Consider the following 10,564-nt stretch of genomic DNA (forward strand, 5'->3'; position numbering starts at 1 on the left):
AATTGGCCGTGCATATTTCACACGCTTTACAATATTCGTGAATTTCTTTCCTCATGTTAGGCCAATAGTTGTTATTTTTAATTTTCAAATATGTTCGTAAAAAGGCAAGATGACCACCCATCGGTCCGTCGTGCATTTCTTTCAACACCAGGGGGCGAAGCGATAGGGGCACAACCAGCTGGTGGTTGATCTCATTTCTCCTGCTTTTTATGGTTACTAGCTCTCTCCGGTAGAGCACTCCTTCCAGAATTTCAAAATATCCAATTTCTTTTGCCCAGTCTGGCTTTTTATTGCTATATTTCTCATGTAATTCTCCGTTTTCTAAATAATTTCTTATTTCTTTGCACAGTTCGTCTTCTTTTTGTTTCTCACAGATAAATTTAACTTTTTCTGGCGTTGGTAGACAGTTAATGGGCGCCACTTTCAGTCTGGATAGACAGTCTGCATTTTGATGAACCCTTCCTGGTCGATATTTTATTTCATAGGGGACGCCGGCCAGTGCTATGGCCCATCGCCCTAGTCTTCCTTTTCCGTCTTTTTGATTTTGTAGCCATTGTAAAGCGGCGTGGTCTGTAATAACTTCGAATGGTTTGTCTTGTAAATAATGTTTAAAATGCTCGATTGCATACACGATAGCCAGTGCTTCTTTTTCCGTCGTGTGATATCTTGTTTCGGCGTCCTTCAATTGCCTGCTTGCGTACGCAATGGGATGCTCCTCCCCGTTTTGTACTTGCGAAAGGACCGCCCCTATTCCGTAGTCACATGCGTCCGTAAATAGGAGAAATTTTTCATCAAAATTTGGGTAGGCAAGTATCGGAGGCGTTATTAATCGATTTCTTAAATTTTCAAATGCTTTCTGGTCTTCTTCTGTCCAAACAAATTTCTTCTTTGCTACGTCTTTGTGCGTTTTTAATGTCAACGGTTTTGCGATTGAACCAAAATTTTGAACAAATCTTCGATAATAACCAATTAGGCCCAAAAACGAGCGCACTTCGTCTGCAGAGGCTGGGACTTTGTAATTAACAATTTTCTCAATTTTCGCGGGGTCGGGTTGAATGCCCTCTGGAGTGATAACATGCCCCAAAAAGTTGACAGATTTTTGCATGAATTGACATTTTTCTAATTTTAATTTTAATTTCGCTTTACTAATTAATTCAAAAACTTCGCGAATATCTCTAATGTGATCTTCTAATGAATCAGAAAAAATTATGACATCGTCTAAATAAACTAACGCCTTCGTTCCCAAAACGTCTTTCAATACATGGTTCATTAATCTTTGAAAAGTGGGCGGGCCATTGCATACACCGAATGGCATTCTTGTAAAATGATAAAGATTGTTTTCGACTACGAAAGCCGTTTTCTCTTTTGCATCCTCATCTAGCTCAATCTGATAATACCCTGAGGCGAGATCGAGTGTAGTGAAAAATTTCTTCCCGTACAACTTATCCAAGGTTTCATCGATACGGGGCATTGGAAATGAATCTTTTTTCGTAATACTATTTAACTTTCTATAATCTATGCATACTCGTAATTCTCCATTTTTCTTTTCTACCAAAACTACTGGTGCGGCCCAAGCTGATGTTGATTCTACTATTATTCCTGCTTTCTTTAGTTCCGAGAGCTGCCGCTGCAGCGCTGCTGTGTGGCTCCGCGGGTGTCGATAAGGGCGCTGTCTGATAGGGCCTCTCCCTTGCGTGTCTATTGAATGTTTGATTAAATCCGTACTGCCCAGCTGTGTATTTTTCGTTGCAAATATCTTTTTAAAATCGGTGAGAATTTGTAATAATGGTTTCTGAAATTGTGGGTCGACATCACGAATAACTGTCAAATCAAGCTCGTCATCTATTGTGTTTTCTTCTCCTGTTGAGTTGCAAGTAACCTGTCCGATTACATTGCATACGACCTCTATGGTGCCTAATTGTATCGCTCGTGGTAAAAAGATATCGTTCGAGGACTGATTTTCTATAATGATCTCATATTTTCCGCTTGCTGAGATCCTGCCAATAAATTGCTGGATGTGTATTCCCTTGGGTAGTTTTTCTGATGGGGTAAAAATGAAAGTAGCTAACGGGGAGACATACGGAAACGAGCCTGTCGTTTTCGCTTCCACTACCACCGCAGTGCGACGACAGATGTCGCGCCGTTTATGCAAAATAATGGATATGTCTGGTGCCCGGGATTTTGCTTGGCCAAGCGTTTCTTTAGCTAAATAAATGCTGCTGGTTTCTCCGTCGATAGTAAACCCATGCTTACGAATTGCGTCCCACCCTAGAATACAATCTTCTGAAATGCCGTCTGTGATAATAAATTCTTGCAATAGTGTTGACTTTCCGTATCTGATAGGTAAAGTCACTTTTCCCAATGTGTTCAATTTCTTGTTATGAACATCGTATAAATTAAAGTCGAGCGTACTGCAGGTATCTCGGCTTTGTAAAGGTAATTTTCTGAATAATTTCTCGTGAATAATACTTCTAGCGGCACCTGTGTCGAAAAGAGCTTGAAAAGGTATCTGAAAGCTTGTTAAAGGAATTCTTGGCGTCGATTCATTAGTTTGCGTCGTTAATCTAGCTATTTGTCGGGATTTATTATGAGGCTCCCTATCAACTGACCCGAAGCCACAGTTGATATTTACTGGTTTTCCTGCTGCTGTGGTGGGCCTGGTTTATTAGGCCATTGCGATGAAGGGGGATTCGGGCATTGATTCGATTTGTGGCCAATTTCTCTGCAAGCATAACATACGGGTGGTCTGGCGCCATCTAGTGTGTCGCGTTTAAGTTTCCTGCATTCATCTTTGATGTGGCCTCGATAGTTGCAGTATTCACAGACTACCTGCGGTGGGCGGGGTTTAAAATAGGGCTGAGACGGTGGTGCATTGAATTGCTGTCCGGCTGGCTTATTGTATGAGAATTGGTAATTACTTGCTGTGTGTGTAGCTGGCTGAAAGGGTTGCTGTGGGTTATTATTGGTGTTTGAAAAATTTTGCTGAGGGGTAGGAAATGATACGGCTTTTTTTTGTTGTTGTTGGATAGGGGGGTCAGAAGACTTTCTCTCACGGCAAAGTAGAATGTTTACTGCCTTCGTTAGCTCTTGTAAACACGCGGAGAATGAGTTAGTGTCGGGCGTATTTACTGGCTGTCTGTTATCTTGTCTGAACCCTGAGGCAATTGCGTTGACAGCTTCATTCTGTTTCTCAATCATCTGTTTCATTTCCTTCAGCTCTAAATTGTGTGACTCGCTCGTCTGATTGATAGCGTTCACGAATTCGTGTTTTTCTCTAGTGTTTTCTATGGCCTCCATTCGTGCTAAATATTTTCTTGTTGCTGCTACTAGCTCATCAAAAGTATCAAATTCCTTATATTTAACTTTAAATTGTAATTTTTCATCCAATCCGTCAATGAATTTTTGTTTTAAAATTACTTTGAATGAGTCCTCAGTGTATACATCGGGATATGCATGTTTAAAAATTTCTTGTAATCTAATTGCAAAATCATAAATTTTTTCGCCTGGTTTTCTGTGAGCTTTTTTAAATTTCTTGAGGTATTTCTCAACCGTTTCGTCCCCATGAAAGTGATCAAGAAGCTTTTCCCTAATTGCGTCGTAATCATTTGGATGATTGGCAACGATGTATTTAATTACTTTATGTGCTTTATCGGTTAGTTTCCCTTGTAATTCTAGTATTACATCATCTTCTGACAAATCTGAGCGAGATATAATTGACTCGAACGATTCTAACCACGTGTCGAATCGTGAAAGTGGATTTCCAGTAAAAGACGGTAAGGATTGTAAATTAGCCCTTATGTGAAGGTCCCTTTGAAAGTCTGCAAGGGCTGGATACGCGGAAGATTGTAAATTATTAGCTGCCATTTTCCCCGCTAGTGCGCTCGTAGTCGATGTCAAAGGTATGGTTGGCGTCAATAGTGTAGGTGGTTTCCACGGTATAGTTGGCGTCAATGGTGTAGTTGGCTTCCACGGTATAGTTGGCGTCAATGGTTTAGTTGGCTGCAACGGTATAGTTGGCGTCAATGGTTTAGTTGGCTGCAACGGTATAGTTGGCTTCAATGGTATAGTTGGCTTCAAAACTTTTAAAATCGTACGACGTGGTTGAACCGTTCGTTGATGTGGCGGAGGTTGTGGCGAGTGTCGTCTTCGACTGCCGGATAGTGTACTTGTCGGAGTGGGGTTGATTGGCGGAAAGATTGGAAATGAGACGGTCCTTCCCTTGCTCGGTCGTCTGGAAGGTGCCTGTGGGGTTGGCGGTATCTTTGGGCCCTGCGGGTTTGGGAGTGGGCGTGGCACGGGGTTGCTACCAGGCGTAATATTTGTGATGGGCGCGGTGGGGGTGGTGCTTGGAGGAAATCGAGGACGATTTGAAGATCCCGTTTCGTCTTTGCCAATAGTGTTTTGTTGTTGTCTACCTCTTCCCTGTCGCACGTCCAATTGATTCTTGGGAAATTGTTGAGTCGATATTGAAGGCGTATTAATTCCGGCTGAAAGTTGTTGATCGATTGGATTTTGTGGAGCTTCTTCAGGAACTGAATCAGAGTCTGTGTGTTCTCGAGAAATATCTTCTGAAATATGTCGAACGTTTCGTGTAAGAAATCGAACATGAACTCGATTTGATTTAGTAAGAATTCGTGATAGTCCCCGCTTTCGTCCTGATTTGCTATATCTTCCCGCTTGACGAAACCCAAAAATGCGGCTGGTGGACTTGGAACGTACTCTTCGAGAGTGCGCAAGCTCAGATATTGCCCTAGCTGAAATGTCAGGATCCTCCTCGTGTATGTCAGAAAAATCTCCGTCGTCTCCTTCAATATCGTCTTGCTCTTTTTCGATATAATCGGTGTCGGCGGGGTTGTTTGGCTCTCCACTAGATGGGTCAGACACTGTAGTGTGTAAAAGGCTTGCGTCAGATCTATCGGCTTGGGGTCGTCGATGGTCCACTTGATGTCCCGCATCAACTCCCGTAGCTGTTTCCAAATTTTTCGTTCCCCCGATTGGAAATCGTTCCGTCTCTTTTTCAGCGTGTGCAATGCAAGATTCAGAAACGGAAATTGGCTGGTCAAATCCGGGAGGATTTTGTTCGAAGGTTCTTTCACGTCGAGGTATAAGCGGAGAATTTGCTCGTCGACTTGATTTCCCATCCGCGGAGCGTTTATCAAGGTAATTTGTAAACGACTGTGAAAGGCGGCCGACAGGTGTGCTACTAAATGACGACTGAGCTGGTGATAGACGTGACACTAAACGCGTAAGAAAAGACTGTGCGGCTGGTTTCTCACTCTGATTACTTTTATTTTTAAACCAAGATTTACGCGGCGGGGTTTTGTCTAATTGATCAACTAATTTATAGGTCGGATTTGAACGTAGTCTACTTGAGATGCTATTTTTAGCTTTAGTTATAGGATTTGTGGCGACTGTGGGAAATTCAGCAGCGTAACGGGCGTCAATATCGCCGTAGCGCTCTGTGAAAAGATCTGTGGTTGGCTGTGCGGCCTGTGCCGAATGACGGGGAGATATAACGGGGACAGACTCGGCAAATAAATTGTCGCCTAACAACGATGGGTCGGGCAAATCAGATTCGGTAGCGAGGTGTTCATAAGCGGGGTTTGAAAAAGAGGTGGTAGGCGTGCGGGAAATCTTAGGCTTAGCTCCGAATATTTCAGCATCAACCATTGTGGGAGAGTTCAAAAATCGCTGCCACCACTATGTAACGACCTCTCCATCTCGCGGAGAGCGGGTCGTACAAATAACACAAGCGAATAAATGACACTCGGGGCTTCCCACAATTGCTGAATGTATTCTGGATTTCTAAGCTTAAGAGTACATAAATGAGATAAAGAGTTAAACGCGGGACATACCGATATTGCCGGAGGCCGATGACACGGGAAAGGAAGGGAAGTAGAGTGAGAACACGGCACAAAAGAATACACGGACGATAACTGCACGACGGCAGACGTGCGTACACACACGGCACAATAAGCGCAAATGCGCACACAAAACAGACACGGAGGTAAAGAAATAGAAATGGGCAAGATAACTCGTAATTGGCACTGAACTGGGTTAACTGAAGAAGAATAGGGAAAAGTGAAAGGAGTCGATAGTAACTAGCTAATCAGAAATTAGGGAGAGCTCTACGAACTGGTCGGAGAGTCGAACAAGACTAACTAACTGTTCGTCGCACATTTGCGACGAAACTTTGCATACAGCTGGGCCCGTCTGGTCCAGCGACAAAGGCACATTAGTCACTAATAATCGCCCTGTGTAAAGGGTACCCCCAAATACGTTGACGTGTGAAACGATCACTTGTCAATATTATTCTGGGGTAGGCCTAACACTATGGGAACTAACACATTAACACACAATTTATGGGTGGCTCTAATTCTAAAGTGGTTGATAATATTACTGGCGCCGGACGGCGTCAGGTTGCAGCATCTTCAGCTGTTGCGGAGCGACGCTTCGTTACACTATTGACTCGTGAAACCGCAACGTGAATAGCCTCTATGGCACATTTACATGTAACGGGATTTAAAACATTTATTTTTAATACTTAGACAGGTATGATCATAAATGTACTTAACAAAAAGTAAGTTTATTTATAGTACAATATTTTAAAATTATCACGGAAAAATATTCTCCAAGTCATAATGTAGAAATTTAAGTTTGAAATGTCGACGTTCGAAGCAGTAATTGAAGGGATGCTGTTTAAAAACAAGGGAAACTGACAGCTGATGAAAACAAAAAAGGGGCAGAGAGAACCAAAACATAGCTGATTATATAGTTTCTAAAAAGCAACCCTTCAATTACTCAAGATCTAATCAAAGTTCAGATAGACGGATAAATTTGAATACCTTTGGCTTGTTTGATAATTGGGCTGAGCGGTTCAGGGAGTCGCTCCACCATTGGGCGAAGGGTTTTTCCCTCCTTGACCAATTGAAGGCCAAGTTCTGCGCTGAGCTCTTTTTTTCTTGGTTTTGTTGGATCGCCTTGTGACCTTTCTTTCATAGTTGAAAAACGTAGGAAGGTGCCGATGGCGTGATCTTTTACGCTGTCTTGTTAAGCGTCTAGGCAATAGAGAGGGCCCTTGATAGGCGTGGTATGCTGGAGGGGCTACTTCTATGGTTTGACCCGATTAGAAAAATTATCATTATTTTTTTTACGGTTGCTCACGGAGCTTACCAGCTGTAGAGGCTGACTGAGCAGGGTGTTTGGTGTTTGAAGTCGTTTTGTGCAGTGGCGTCACAATAAAAAGCGGTGTGATCCGGATAGGGCCATCGCTGATTGCTTCGGCTGTGGTAGCGGATGTAGTGTCATGAGGTAGACTGCTTGCAACAGATCTTGGTGCTTTGTGCAACGTGGCCTTTTTGGACCAGGTTGCTCGACCACTCTACCGGCCTTTGTGGAGGCTGGTGGCGTGCGAACTGCTACCGCGTTGCAGTGTACGGTTAGTCTTGCTTCGTTTCTCTGCCGCCTTACTGCCAGCTGTTGGCGTCTGTTAACAACCGAAGCTCATCTTCGAGAAGAGCAGCTTTCTTATACACCAATGCCTTTCTCTTAGCAGTGGTATGAGCTGTGGTCTTATAGACCTCTACGAACTGCGCTTTGTGACGCAGTGTCTCCTCCACTTCTTCAAACTCCCTTTGGAGGTGCGGTGGTAGCTTTGTTATGTTTCTACGCGGTCTGGGAGCTGCTTCTTTTGCTTCGTCTTTGCACGACGGGCTAAGAAAGAGTGTGTGGCTTGCGTGCCCAACAACTAAAAAATGGGACGTCGAACCGGGAGATCCAAGCCGCCGTGTGCGTCTCGTATATCAACCAGGACTTTACAGGCTTCCTTGGACTGCTGGAGCGCTTGAGCCCACTACGCTTCGGGGATATCGCACTGACAATCTGGCCGAACGGAGCTGTTGGTTTTTTCCACTGCAAAAGAAACAAGAAGATTGGGTTAGTCTTCGTTCTCAGTCCCGTGAACCGGTTCGAAGGATCATGAGTTTTGAGTTGAAGTCATATGACTCTGATGGCACAGATGAATTTCGTCCTCCTCTTCCTCTACTGGCTGGATTATTCAGATTCTTGGAGCCGCTACACCAGCTGGCTCCCACTCGTCCTCTTTGTCTTTGTCTAGGTCCACTACAAACCTGATCGGAGATGCTTCTGGCTCCTTACTCTCCTACTGAGCTTGAATGGTTGGATACCGGGATTGGAGATCCCGACCTGGTTCTGGCCAGCGCTGGCTCCTCTACCGGCCGTCATCACAATCGCCGTAATAGCGATGGCGTAGGGCGTCTCTTAGCTCTTCCGCTGTAAAGGAATGACGAGCTATCGACAGGATGCTTTGCAAGTGGGGAGCACGGGCGGCTGATGGCAAATTTTCGTCCGATATCGGAGGCCGTGCTGAAGCGGCTAGCGGTGGCTCCACCCAAGGCGGTTAAACCCCCTCTCGGCGTAGCTGCGTACTCCGTATTCTTTGCTTCTTCTTGCCTATTTTTTAAAAGGATTTGTGAGTACCTTTCGGTTCTCCGCTAGTAATTGGAGAGTTGGAGAGAATTTTTTTCAGTTATGACGGCTGAGGAGCTATTGAGAGAAAGAGAGTGACGACTTTTTAAATATGATTGGACGCTGAGGTAGATCCGTCACACATAATTTTACTTGAATGGCCGCTAAGATAGAAACGGCTCACACAATATTTTAAATTGATTGGCCAATAACAAGCCAAACAAGGTGTGGGGGGGGGAGAAGCATGTGTCCCCACTCAAAAATATATTTCAAACAAATGGCGGTAATCTTCTTTTCTTTGAGTTGTGTGAGAGCCTTTGGCCTACACGAGGCTTGACCTTATGGGACAATGGCTACCCCCTCAGGCTACTTTCTTGAGAATTTGGCCAGAATGTTTTGGAGATAATGATGGGAAAGACAAATAAATGTCGTTTAAGGGCTCTAAAAGGAATTTTTAGCCTCAAACTCGCGTGACCTGTTTGTCAATCGTATGACCAAAGAATGCGAGAGAGAGAGAGAAGAATTTGGACTTTGAATGTGTTGGGCGGGTGAGACATAAAATTACACTGATTTGAATTTTGACGGTTTGAAGGACCATGTTAAATATTAAATACTTTAGTTTGCGTGTCGGGCCGTACTAACATTTAATAAAGAACATTTTTTATGTCGTTTTCAGTTCTGGCATCTCTAGTTTAGAGGGAGCTTTGGTAATCTGGCTACCCTTAGGAAAATTAGTGAGATATATATTGTTTGAATTACCCTTTATTGTTGAATTGCTCAAAACACGTCGGTTTTCAATGTAGATGCGATATATTTTTAAAAATGCCATGGGGCCGTTCACATATGACGTCACGGACTTTTTGACGAATTTACACCCCCCCTCCCCCTTCGTCACAATTCATCACAGTAGGTATACCCCCCCTCTAATATGACGTCACAAAGTCAGATACCCCCTCCCTTTTTAAAAATTGTTTGAGCCACTAAAAATTCTTTATTTTCTGTATTTTCTGTAGTTTTTAATACAGAACACAATTTTGTTCATTATTTTCTGAATTGGTCAAGCAAACGAGGTGCTGACAATCACTTTGCTCTAACGATCCAGAAAAACTAAAAGAAATTTAGGAAGTTGCCAACATATCCCACTTGGTGGCGCTTGTGTAGTGCCTTGTGACGTCCCGTTGTGAATACCCCCCCTACCCCCCTCGTCACAATTCGTCATACCTGGTGCACCCCCCTCCCCCCCCCCTCGGCTCGTGACGTCATATGTGAACGACCCCCATGCAAAGAAAAATTTTTGAATCTTAATATGGTTTAAATTTAGAACCGCTGCTCACTTCAACGATCAGTTCAAAGTGCTAAGCATTCACCTATGAAAAAAAAATTACAAAACATTACTAATTGGGCATTAACATAAACAGTCAACAAAAAGTATTTTTATTTTTTTGAGGTGCATATTCGCCGATGGCGAATATTAACCATAAAAAAGTATAGTTCGTGAATGATAAAAATATTAAATGCTAACTTAACTATTTTATGCATGCAACTATAGAGTGTTACTTATTAACGTAGCGTGTTACACAGTACAGGGTTTAATTCCTTATCATGCAAAAATGTCATGATTGTATACCATATGTGGTAAAAGTACCGTTGGGACCCGGGGCGTGAAAAGAGGATGTGCATGAGAGTAGGACTCACACAGTGGATGAGTTTTGAAAGAGAATAATAATTGAAGCATGAAGGAGAATTATTTACAATAAAATTGAATTAATTGCCACTCCCATATTTTTTTCTTTAACGGAAGAATCTTTCGTGACGTTTGACTGACTTTTTTAAAATGTCAATTCCTTTTTTTCTGATGTTTGGATCCCTGGTTTAACATTCTTTGATCTTATAACGTCCCTGCCAAAATTTAATCATCAAAATGATATAATTATTTTTAAATCACGATTTTACCAGAGATTTTTTTAAACTGTTACTATTTTTACAAGAAAATAAACTAAAACTTTCTATATTAAGTGTATAAAGAAATATGCGAAAAACTGCTTAGTATTTCCATTACCACATGCCATCATTTTGT

Source organism: Daphnia pulicaria, chromosome 1 (assembly GCF_021234035.1).
Source record: "Daphnia pulicaria isolate SC F1-1A chromosome 1, SC_F0-13Bv2, whole genome shotgun sequence".
Lineage (NCBI taxonomy): Eukaryota > Metazoa > Arthropoda > Branchiopoda > Diplostraca > Daphniidae > Daphnia > Daphnia pulicaria.